The sequence below is a fragment of the Watersipora subatra genome, chromosome 8, assembly GCF_963576615.1.
Source record: "Watersipora subatra chromosome 8, tzWatSuba1.1, whole genome shotgun sequence".
Classification (NCBI taxonomy): domain Eukaryota; kingdom Metazoa; phylum Bryozoa; class Gymnolaemata; order Cheilostomatida; family Watersiporidae; genus Watersipora; species Watersipora subatra.
Genome location: NC_088715.1, coordinates 28,472,481 through 28,485,576, shown reverse-complemented (window position 1 = coordinate 28,485,576; position 13,096 = coordinate 28,472,481).

Here is a 13,096-nt window from a genome sequence, read left to right as displayed (position 1 = left end):
TGCTGCAATTCACATACCATAAAACCTGTATTTGAACACCACCCTTATTCAAACACTCCCTCTGTTTGAATGCCACTATGGGAGAAAGGTTACAAAAAAAGCGCCACCTTTTATTTGAACACCACTTCTATTTGAAACCTTGAAAGTTCTCCTACCTTTACTAACCCAAAATAGCAAATGATCAGTAGAAGTGTCCACAAAACCGTACTTATAATGACTCAGTTACATCAATAATAATTAATTGGTTCGTTGTTTTTGTCTGTATCAAATTTTGTTTCCCAACTCCAAGCCTTTAGGTTTTATCGTAATAAAACTAATTGCAACCCCATATAAATGAATCGTAAATGTATCAGGCTAATAATAGTTCTTTATTTAACGCGATCTTGATAGTTAATACTAGTTAGTACTAGTACTTGATAGTTAGTACTAGTTCCTTAGTACATAAGAGTTCAGGTCAGCAGACGCTGTGGAAGGTATTGAACAGCTAGAAGATGATGACATGGTTTCATATGAAAGCAACAATCAGAATGCAACCTGCCAAGCATCTGAAGCAAATACAGTCAAACACGGATAACTCAAATTTCACGGGACCGAGTGAAAGTGTTCGAGTTATCAGAGCGTTCAAGTTATCAGAGCGCTGTCACAAGTCTATGTATTTATTAGTAGATACATGTACATATACAAACTATAATATAAAGTAAAAGCATAAATGGCTTGTTTCGAATTAAATGCTTCTAATGTAAAGTTTAAAATTTTTTACCTGAAAGTATAGAAATTTTTTTATCACTTGAGATTTGTTTGTTGTTTTAGGTGATGTCGTGCGAAAAAATTGCATAACAGAGCGATCATAACCCAAGGTGAACTGTAGTTCCATTTATTTTTGTAGGTTTAAAATCGATGTGACGCAATCTAATATCATTCTGACATTATAGACATACTGTCATCATAGCAAACAAGGTTTACCATCTTCGTCGGGAAAAAATCTACTTTCTTCATAACCAATAACATTTCTATCTTCTTAATTCCAAACCATTTTAGAGTAAATCGATCGGCTCCTTGTTTAACTACTAACAACTAGCAAAGCACTGTTAGTCAAGCTATGAGAAGCTCACAAGCTACTTCTGTAGGCCAATCTCATCAGGAGGCAGTCCTTGCTAATCAGCTGTTGCCAGCAACATGTGTTTTTCATTGTTCAGGACTCTCTCTGACAACAATAGAGTAAAACTAATAGATTTACTTTACTCAGCTTGGTGTCTTATTCCATGTCTTGTGAACCTGGCTTAGGCAGCGAATGAGGGCTTTTTAGCATTAAAGATGAACTAACCGAAAATTTTAGTCATTTTATCAGAAATTATTGGTATTTTTCTATCATTTGCGATTGATTTTGATGTTAGAGGTGATCTGACTGTCAGGATGTTTAATGTTTCAAGACTAAATTCGACAAAACTTGATCGCTGTTGAAACGCTCACATCAAGTGAAAGTGTGATTATGACGTATATAATTGCAAAGATGCCGACAGAATAGAGACGCGTAACACTTCAACTTGAACACAGTAGCCAATATCAACTAGAGCAAAAATAACAACTAGTGATGTCATTGGCATGTATTTTGCTTCTGGTCGGTTTAATGCCGATCAAGTTTAATCGATTTTTAATTCTGAAACATCTTGCAATCAGATCACATCAAACATCAAAAACAATCGCAAATGATAGAAAAATACTGATAATTTCTGATAAAATCTACTTGAATTGTGTGTAAGTGCCTCTTCAATTAGTTTCAATACTAGTAAAACCAGGTAACTCTATGGTATTATATAGTAACTCTATGGTATTATAACAACCCGAGTTTCTAAACACTGTGAATATGCACGTTATATCACAAACTAAGTTACATTATATCACAGCATTCACAAGAAACACCTATAAACTCATCTACAATGCCTAACTGTACCATTGTTTTTACACTTACCAAGGGAAGAAGCTCTGAGAAAAGGTTATCACTGAAATAAGCTCTTAGCTGTGCGCTTGCTATGATTACACATATAGAAAGTTCTAGATGCAGTGGATATCTGCTGAGGCGACCGGCTTGTCTCTCTACTAAATAACTAGCAGCATCTGTCCAACTAATAACTGAATCAGTTGAGGTAGAAACTACCTGATTAACATGTTTACTCAAGCGTGTCGACAAAGCCACTGTAGCCACCCAAGCCACTGAATTGGCCACTGTTTTTACTGTACGCAAATCTTAGCCTAAGCAATCAATGTTTACGGTAAAACCTGATTTGACTGCGCCTTTATTTGAATGCCACCATAGGAGACGAGCCACCGTAGTGGAAGGGCCACTATAGGAGAAGGGCCACCATAGGAGAAGGGTCACCATAGGAGAAGGGCCACCATAAGAGAAGGGTTGAAACATAGAGGTCATTTATGAAGGTCATTTATATTTGAGGGACACTTTGACATTCATCCCACTAATTAGTAATCAGAGGTACCTAACTAGGCATACTGTACTAAAGGACCAGTCTGATTTAAATGAACTTAGAGTTTTGTCGGCCAATATTAAATGCATTGATAAAGCATCAAACACGTGAATAAACACATCTGGATTATGATTACTACTACATTGTAGCCTCGGCATTCAATTAAACGCTCCTGGGAGCATAGTTGTGTATTATACTTCATCAGAGCACTACAAGAACATACCTCTAAATTTTGGCAGATATGTCGAGCACAAAACAGTTTATCGGCAAAAAGTTTATACAGGCCCCGACGTCTATTGGTTCACCCCATTTAAGAGTAACATATGAATTTTTTACGAGAATTGAATGGTGCACGGCAAAAAGAGCAAGACAGCATCCGAAAAACTGCAAGCACCATCAATTGATCTCTCCAGCAAGTGCTGCCATTACCAATAAAAATGACATCCAACTACTCGACGCTGATGAGCAAGTTCTAGAGAATAACAGGGACTTGCAATAGCGATGTATCACTAGGATGTATCATTTGATTTTAAATAGTAAACATTTTATACTTATCAGTGATCACCATGTTATTTTGTATGATATGTCATGTATCACATTTTTTGTATTATAATTGTGTGTTGATTGTTATTTTATCGTTCATCATTCGTTAAACCGTTTTTTGTTAGAGTTTTATGTTGTGTGTTATGTTATCATTCGATGTTTGTTAAATTAACTTGTACCCTAGGACACTTATGTATTCGTGGCATCTAACTTTCGCGTTTTCTAAATAAAAAGAAACTAAATACTAGCGAAATATAAGTGTCCTAGGGTATTACAATTTCATGTTGGATGTTATGTTATCGTTTGTTATTTATTAAATGACATTTGACTTTCAAAATCCCGAGCAGCTAGTTGAAATATTGAACGGTACCCTTTCAGTGAAGGTCACCTGTAAGTAAACGCCATCATAGAAAAAGGGCCATCAACGGCTGTTGACTAACTAGTGTCATGTTCTTAACGAATATAGTGGTTTTCGCAAGGTTCAAAGTTTGCCAGTATGTAGGATGGTGTTCGATGCACTGATTTTGGATGACATTTATAAATCCATCAAGCCATGAAATCTACAAGGTATCAAAGAATGCTTATTAAAGTATTTCAATTACAGAGTATTACAAAAAGGTATTAAAAAGGGCAAAGAAATAATATAATTATAAAACAAACCTATTGCCATCTGTGTACTTGCAGTGCTGTTAGAAAAATGTGTGATAAAAAATCAGAACTCAATAAAAGGTTTGCTCTTACAGTACTGCTCAAGCCAGTCACTGCTGGCCCTCTCAATGGGTGGCGGATTGCCAAACACTAAGAAACATACTGCTAAAGAATACAGGACTGGTCCATTCAATTTGATCAGATCTACCGGCCAATTACAAACCAGGTAACACTGCCCAGGCAGAGACAATGTGCAGAATGGAAGAGTGAAAATGGGTGCATTGGTCGACTTCCGGTAAAGCACTGGCGGCGGATATCCAATTATACCATTAGAGCTAATACGAATTGTTGTAATTTTGGCCTCTGAAATAGCAAAATCCTTAGAAGCAAAGTCTCTAACAGGAGTAACCAATGAAAAGCCCAGAATGTGCCCTATTCACTCATATACCTTTCTCTAGAAAATTACCAGAATGTATACATGCATGAGTGCACAATTCCCCTCATATTATGTTACACCTTTACCAGGTTACATGATATATCATGTACATGGTACATGATATCATTTTATCACGTATGCAACTAGTGTGTATATGTAAATATGTACATAAAAGAAAGTTCTATATTCCAAATGTGTAGCCAGAAAGACTTTAATCTCATAATAGCAAACCCGCATGTATAGTAGTAAATGGAAGTTTAATCAAATAACATAATATATTTTGTGATTGACTAGAAGTAGAATGCTTTTTTGATGATTATTAAAAATAATTTCAGTCAGAGATAAGATTGCAAAATACAGTTGATTTCATAGGCTATCTCTCTGTAACATTTAGTATAAATGTTCAAATGTAGTTGTTATAATAAGTTTAGCATTTATAAATTCTATATTAACTTTCAAGTAGAAAAGTATTGATTAAATGCAAATTAATCAAATTATTAAATAAATTATGAAAGAATTATGAATATTCAAAGAAAAGATTTGAAAGTAGAACATAAACTTAAAATGTACATGTAATATAAACATGTGAAAACCAAATGAGTGTCATGCAGACAATTTACAATATGAATACTGCTTATAACCAATGATATACAGCCGCCAAGGATAGCCGACGGCGCTCATATGGGCGGGGTTTAATGATGAAGCTCTGTTGGGATTAACCCGAACACGGCACCCGAACAAACAAATATGCTGAATAAAGCACCTTGTAAATTTACGAATATTATGAACTATAGTGGTTATTTTACTTATCTGTTAAATTCATTTTGTTGTCAAATAAATATAGTATCCCAATATTGTCACCGTTATGATCAGTCAGTTGCCATCCACAAGCATTCGGGGTATTAATAGTCACAATAGTAAAATAGCTCAAATTCGGTTTCGCATTTAGATTTTGAGTATGAAAACTACATTGCACAGCTTTGCCTGCTGTCCCATCTTATTGGCAAGGTAAAACAATGTGAAACCGATGAAAGACTTTGTCATTTTATATTAGGGGTGGCAAAATATTAATCAAAAACTAGAAAAAAATGCCGTTGTTCGGGTAATTATATTTAACTTTAGGCATATACTACGACCTTTACCAATTTTAAAATTACTAAAAGTAGGTAATTTGAAATGTTTTATTTTGAATAGATACATTATTTTGGTTAAGTATTACCCCTACATTGCAGAAATTCAATGTTTGCTACTGTGACCCGCGGGGTCTACCGGCTGAATAAGCTAATGAAACGATAACAGCGATTCGTGTTTTCTAAAACCTAACAAGGCAACGCGACCGCCCGCGAGAGTTGTGTTTGCTCCGAAACCCAAGCTAGCACAATCCTAATAGAGCTCCATCATTAAACCCCGCCCATATGATAGCCGTCGGCTATCCTTGAGGGGCTGTATATCATTGTTATAACTAATTTTATTGTGACATTTCATAGAAACACTAGTGCAACATATAGACGTAGTATGACATGCATGTAAACTAAATGAATAGACATTTTGAATCACCTCTGTTTCAATTAATTTAGAGTCGTTCGATGACATCTTGCATGGTCATTGAGCTGCTTTGGGAAATCAATGATGGGTGCGGTTACCATTACTACTTCTATTTGAGCAACCTGGAGCAGAACAGCTACTTGGAACTGCAATATTAGATATAAATAACCAACAATATTGTGACAGCATTTCATTTACCAATCAATATGATTTATAATGTTATATCAAATAATTAAACTATCAATATTGCTACCAGTAGTATTTCACTTAAAAAATTTAAAATTAATATTTCACATGTTGCATGCTTTTATAAACTATGAAGATGTATTATTTTATACGATTTATTGTTGTTATAAAATATTTAATTTTAATATCCTAATCCTACATATATTTACGTTTAATATTTATTAATTTAATAATGTAGTATAATACATACTTTACAATAAAATATAATTTAATATAAATATAGTGAATAAAAATGTAATTGAATAAATTATTATAATTGTTACACTGTGACTAACGCTAACTAATAAAATAAGACATGATAAAATATTATAATAGTTATATATTTATTACTCATGTATTGTATGTAGTACGCAGTAGTAATTTTAATTGTACGTAATATTATATTAAAATATAGATAAACTATGATAACAATATAAAATTATGTGTAATGTAAAATTGGTAATAAAACAATAAATATATTTATATAATAATATAATACATAAATATATATAAATAATATTTATATTTATTTTATAATATCATTTTAAAAATATATCGCCTGATACTCACTCAGTGACTGGTAACGTTTCCTCTATCTATTGAACTAATCTGTTTAATTATGGAATGAGAAACTAGTACTTTGAACTTGAATATAATTAAAATGGTACAAGAGATAAGCAAAAATGTTAATTTGAGTTAATCAGAATTCAGAAATTACTAGAATAATGTTGGTTACGCCAACATGCAAACAAGTAACAACCATGTGGTTAATCTAGCAATCAACGATAGCTAATGTTGATGACAAGGTACATTTGGATTTTAAATTAAGGCATTAGGCATAAGATTTACCTGCTATATTGACTATTGTGCTTTCAATAGACTCCACAGGTATTGAATTTTTGCTCAATATACCTCAAATTATGACTAGCCTGTGAGTGGCATAGTTATTGGAAAAAAACAATTTCAGTGCCATGGTGAACTCAATAAAATACGTCGTTTTTCGGCGCCATTTCTAGGAGCTCAATGCAAACAGCCTTGTGCCGGTTGCATACACTCTCACTCTTCCACTCAGACAATTTCCTTTACTCAAACCTGAGCAAACCACACCACAAGATGTCACACTTTGGCAACAAGCCAACTTATTATTTGATTAGCCCTTTCAGTCCTAATTATTTTCCAGTTGATCGCCTGCCAGGCCTAGTTAGATGTTCAAACTCGTTATTTGTTAAAGTGAGTTGGATTAAATTGGGCATAAATTATAATAAATAAGAAATAAATAATAATAAGAAATAAATAATAATAAATAAGAAATAAATAATGCTGCATTCAAATAATAAATGGTTTGTTTGCAACTTGTTAGTAACATCGTTAGCTGCAAATTGGTACCAATATATGCACATCAAGTTAACTTATATGAGATGCTTTTGATGAGATTCAAAACAATACATGGTTTGGAAATCGAAATATCTATGTTGGGTAGCCACTACCAGTCAATTTCTTGGTTGATAACACTTCAATAACATATTAGAATGACAGGAAAATGTGTTAGGAGCAGGGTGCAAACAACTTTCTGGTGTTCAGTCTTTGTTGTAATGGTCAGACAACTCCCACACTCACCGATGTCCTAAATATTCACATTTCAATCGCTGTGATGGTTTGACAACTCCCATTCTTGATTTTTCAGCAGCAAGCAATTTTCTTAGATATTCATGTTTGCTTGTTGATGTATTGTAGGGTTTACTGCGCTGATTTGTAGCCATTGTACCTTTTATAATCCCACAATTTGCTACTTCTCTCAACTTATCAGCCATCAAAATCACACGTCCACTGCAATTTTCTCAGGCTATCACAATGCAAGTAACATATATGTAGAATGTGATTTATCATTAATATTGTCCTTATTATTATTTTTATTATTAATATTATTAGTGCTCCTGGATGATTTTTTTAGCTCACTGTCTGGTAAGTATACTAGTATACGGTAAAGACCCCTTTCCTCAGAGTTCCACTACTTTTCGTAATATTCTTGCAGATCCCAACAAAGCAGAAAACTGTGCTTTGACTATTTCCTTCCCATGTCTAACTTCTCTAATTCCTCTCTCAAATTTACTATTATTATTACTATTATTATTACTCTTATTATTATTATTATGTACAAAATAATTATATAAATATAATTCTCATTGGATTTTTAAAACTGCTGACAAGGTCATTTTCCTTAAACATAATGGTTACCGTGCCTTCATCACATACTTGTCTGAAAATGAGCCAGAAATACTTGTTCGAACAATCTAAATAGTGCTTTCACTGATTCATCTGGAATCAAAGTTCAGACGACTCCTGATGCTTCTACTTAGGACTACCATGAACTGTTTCTTAAAGATTACATGAAATTTGTATGAACAGAAACAAACATGTACAGAGCTCCAAAAACGCAAATTGGATTGATATAGCAAGAAGCCATCTTTACATGCTCTGAACAATTGTGATGCTGACTGGTATTATTCTTAATTCATTCCTAAAATTGCATTGGGCAACTGACCGATAAAAACAACTTCATCCTTCTCGAAAGTTGTCATATGTGCCCAGTTATTGAAAGTTTTTAACCCTTTACACTTCTGTGACAGTAGTATGGAGTCAACAGAAAGGTGTAAAAACAAATCAAACATCTGCTTGATTTACATGGTAAATTTATGCAAATCTTTTGTAAAATGTTTTTGGTTCACTCAGTAATTTTGTAAAACTTATTAAAGTTTATTAATTCAATTGCACTGATTTTAATGAAAAGAGTATAATACTAATCTTGCTTACATGGCGACTTCCTGGACATCATAGTTCCTTTAACTTTACATTTAGATAAACAATAATATTTGATGCTCAAATGATTAGCCTTGTCACAGAACTACCGAAATAGAGACTGGCATCAACCAGGCTGCCAATCTCATGCACTGCTTGACATTATACATGACTGATTCCTGTTCATGAAGGCAATAATAGTACATGTAATTGTGATGTAAATATAAGGGCGTAAGTGTAACATGTTTCAAACTGGCAGCCGTTTGAATGCTGCACTGTTCCATAAAGTTTGGAACCCAGTTATGTTTACTGGCTACGCTTGGTGACTAGTTTTTAGTTTTATGTAGTAGTTATTTTCTCTTTTTCTTTTAAAAAGAGTCAACAAATCTAATTATGTGCGAATTTTAGCCATTCGCAAATTCTAACCATTCACGGGATTGTCTGCCAACGAATTTGCAAATTTTTAAATCCATCGAACAATATCATCCTGTAGGGTACCTCCGCTCAACTCATCTGTGAGCTTCACAAAGGTTTACACTCTCTCACAACATGTTCCAATTGATAAAGCGTTATCACTGTTTAAAATTGCTTGTTATTACAACATTTTTGTTGTGGTTTTTTGGAGACACGACAGTCTCTCATGATGAACTAAACTGCCAGGGCACTCGTTTACATAGGGATATCTGTATACGTCATTTTCTATCCCAAGTGTGACGAGAGAGAAAGCGATATATTTTAAGTTTGACTATAAAATTCTCGTTATTGAAATTAAATTTGAGAACTTGCACCAACTTCACACTTTAATGGAATTTTTTATATAATATGAAGCAAAAAATGTTACATAAATTATTTACATAATGTGGAATTTACATCATAGCAGGTATACGTTGTAGGAGTGTTGACTGTATATCCACCTGACCTAGCCTGGGCATGGCTCTCATGTGGGATTGGGAGAGAGAGTCTGGGACAGATAACGAAAAAAAGGTAAGATAACTTCTGCAAAACGAGCGACATATGTTACATATGATGCTCAGACTGATACTAATGGAAGCGTGTCATTAGATTCGAATCTCACGATGTATTAGATGTGGCGCGTTTAAAAGCCTATTGTCACAGACACGTGACTTGTAAAATGTAAAAAGTCCTTTATTTTTGATAGTAGGCTGGGTGGTTACGTAACACCCCGTTTGATAATAAAATGATAAGAATTATAGGTTACTATTCTCTTGCGTTTTTACGTTGTCAGTTTCATTACATATACTGATAAAAAATGGAGCAATTCAAAAATTACTATCAAAGCTAGGCATAGTCACACTGAGACCAGAACAGTTTCAAGCTTTACAACATATTATCGTAGGTTTTGACCCATTTATAGTTCTTCCTACTGGCTTCGGAAAGAGTATTTGCTTTCAGATGGCACCGTTTTGCAGTGGTAGGTCCGAGTTGTTCATAATAACGGTCGCGAGTAATCATAATACTCGTGAGTAAAATAAAACTGAGATTACTTTTTACTAGATAAACTTTTCTTTACTAGCAGCGTGTGATTCATTTTTGTTGTTCTATTGCTATTCGTTTGTATTGTTATTGTGAATTTTTTTTATTCAATTGATTTTATTTTTTTATTACAATCAAATCAAAACATAATGAATTGAACTTATGAAATAATATAACTCTCGTGATTGATTTATTATGCAACCAACATTTCATACTTACTAACCAGCATTTGTTTGCTGCCAATTCAGATTAAAAATAATACATAATACTCGCGTAGATCATAAATAAGACCGTCACATGATACTCCTTCAGAAATAACAATTGTGATATTAGCGACTGCAGAAGTTGACTTTTAGAGTTGTCTTCCCCGCGTGTTGCTATGTGTCCCAAGCTCTCTCTCCCAACCCCCCACGAGAGCCATGCCCAGGCTACACCTGACCTGACTAGTAGCACTTCTGCTCTTTTAGCCTATGTTCCAAAAAATCTCCATCTATGCGTGGAGAGCTAGCTTTCTGTTGCTGCCTGGAGAGCCTTGTTAGTTTTTATTAACCACATCTGTAGCTTCCCTTCCAGTTTTGTGGCTGCCTGAGATCATATGCCCAGGAAAGCAGCGACATAATAACTTTGTGCCAGCAACTCCCATCTATTTTTGAAAAAGTTGAACCAGTCTTGTTTTGTTTGCATTTAAGAATAGAATCTTTGATGCTAAAACCAAATGAGTAAGTTTTGTAATCACAAACAGTGTGCTTCTCACTGTTGTACTATGAGTTGTCTAATCTCTGATAGATGAATGTGGAAAATACAAACTAGTAGATAAATAGACTTCAGTGTACTAACATCTGAGTAGAGAAATTAGCTGAGGAGTTATATTACCTCTTCAAACTCCTTTAAACTGTCTCTAAGGTAAAAGTTGAACTTTGAGATTCAAATTGCTTGCAGACTAACTATAAGAGGAAAGGTAGCAGCAATGCAGCAAATATATGTTTGGTTTTATTCACTCAGAAAGAAGAAAAACATGACAGTTTTAAATTGTTGTAAAATAATAGTGTTTTGAATGATAGGCGCTGGCATTCCTTGAATGTTGAGTGGTTTGTACTAGTGCTCTGAAAATGTTAAGATAGGTTGCTTATAGTAGATTATTGTGCCTATTACATGTGCCTATTACTTTTAGTAGAGTAGCAAGGAGGTGGATACCAAATTGAACTGCTGTTCCTAACAACTCAGTCTTGAGTTCCTTTTCCTCATCATCATCATCATCATAGTTTACCAGCTTCTTTTTCTCTTCAATCATCCTGAATAAAATATATTTTTTATATTCATTTATAGTAGACTGAATTTTTACTTGCTTGCCACAGACCACAAACTAGAGACATTGCAGCTACACCCCACAAACAAACTGCAGTTGTCAGCGAATATTAGTTTATTGTATCAGAAACATATGAGTGATAAGCTTTAAGTTATTATAATTAGTTTTAAATGCGTTTGAAAATATTTCTTCGCTAGATTTAAAGCCAATTCTGTATGTTTGATCTGCACTGAAAATGTGACAGCTATGAAAGACTATAATACACATGTGTTTTTTGTAAAATAAACACCGTCATGCTTGTGGATGAACGCTGTTGTTTCAACAACAATCTTAAAATTGACCAGATCAATTTTCTTCATCGTTTTACTGCTTCTTTTGAAGATATTTTATTATTTAAGAAGAGATTTAATGCTACTGGTCTAAAATTGAGCTACTAAAACTTATTTTGAGCTGATACATTTATGGATGATACATTTATGAATGATACATCTATGGATGATACATTTATGGATGATACATTTATGGATGATACATTTATGGATGATACATCTATGGATGATACATTTGTGGATGATACATTTATGGATGATACATCTATGGAAACCTGTGAGAAAGTTAGTTGGTATTTAATTATACTCACCAATGCAGCATATTAATTTAAATGTATCTATTTTTTTACTTTAAGAAATTTAAGTTGAAGCTAAAAACTTTATTTTTATAAAGTGGCACAGCCCTGCTATATTTTTGTATATTTAACCTTCAATTTAGAAGTTAGGACACCCCTGAGGTAAAGCCAGGAGTACACATAAATAATATAAACAGTCTTTAGTTCTATTTTGCCGCGCTGTAATAATAAAGGGTTTTTGAAAAATAAGTAAAAAGTGACAAATACTTTAATGCTATTAGGTCTAGTACTAGAAAATAATATTTTATAATTTTACCACAACCTTGAAGTTCGATAAACTTACAACACTATGAAAACAAAAAAACAGGTGGCTCTGTCTATGCTCACATACTAGACAAACACAAAAAAGTAAGAAAAAAATTTCATTAATGTTTGATTTAAAATAATAAATTCGCTCAAATGGGTCAGCCTCTTATGGCTATGTAAACAATTACCCCTCTCTAGCAAGTCATGGGAAGAATGAGGAAGTTGTTCATCATCTTATTCAGGTTATTTTGTGACGTTTAGCTTCATGATAATATGTTATCAGAAGTTAAATAAGCTTAACCATTTTTTAAATAAATAAAAATCTAGTTATTTATTCAATAATGAACAATAATCTATATTAAATAAGTCACATTTTTTGACTAACCACTAATCCGCAAATGTTGCAGACACGACCCGAAACATTACACATCGAACACCGATGTTGAATATTTTTGGCTCATTAAATAACTGACAGTTGAGCAATCTGTTGTAATGTAATGAGCGAACGGCCGCCCCTTCAAAAAGTCACTCAAACACTCTCAGCACTTGCAGCAGATAAATGACACACCTCCATTACCGACATCATTGCTCAAAATTATATAACTTGAAAACTTTATAGACAAATACTAACCTGTATCTGAGAACTCTAGAAGGATTATGGTCTAAAGTGGAGACAAACCAACAGCTAAATA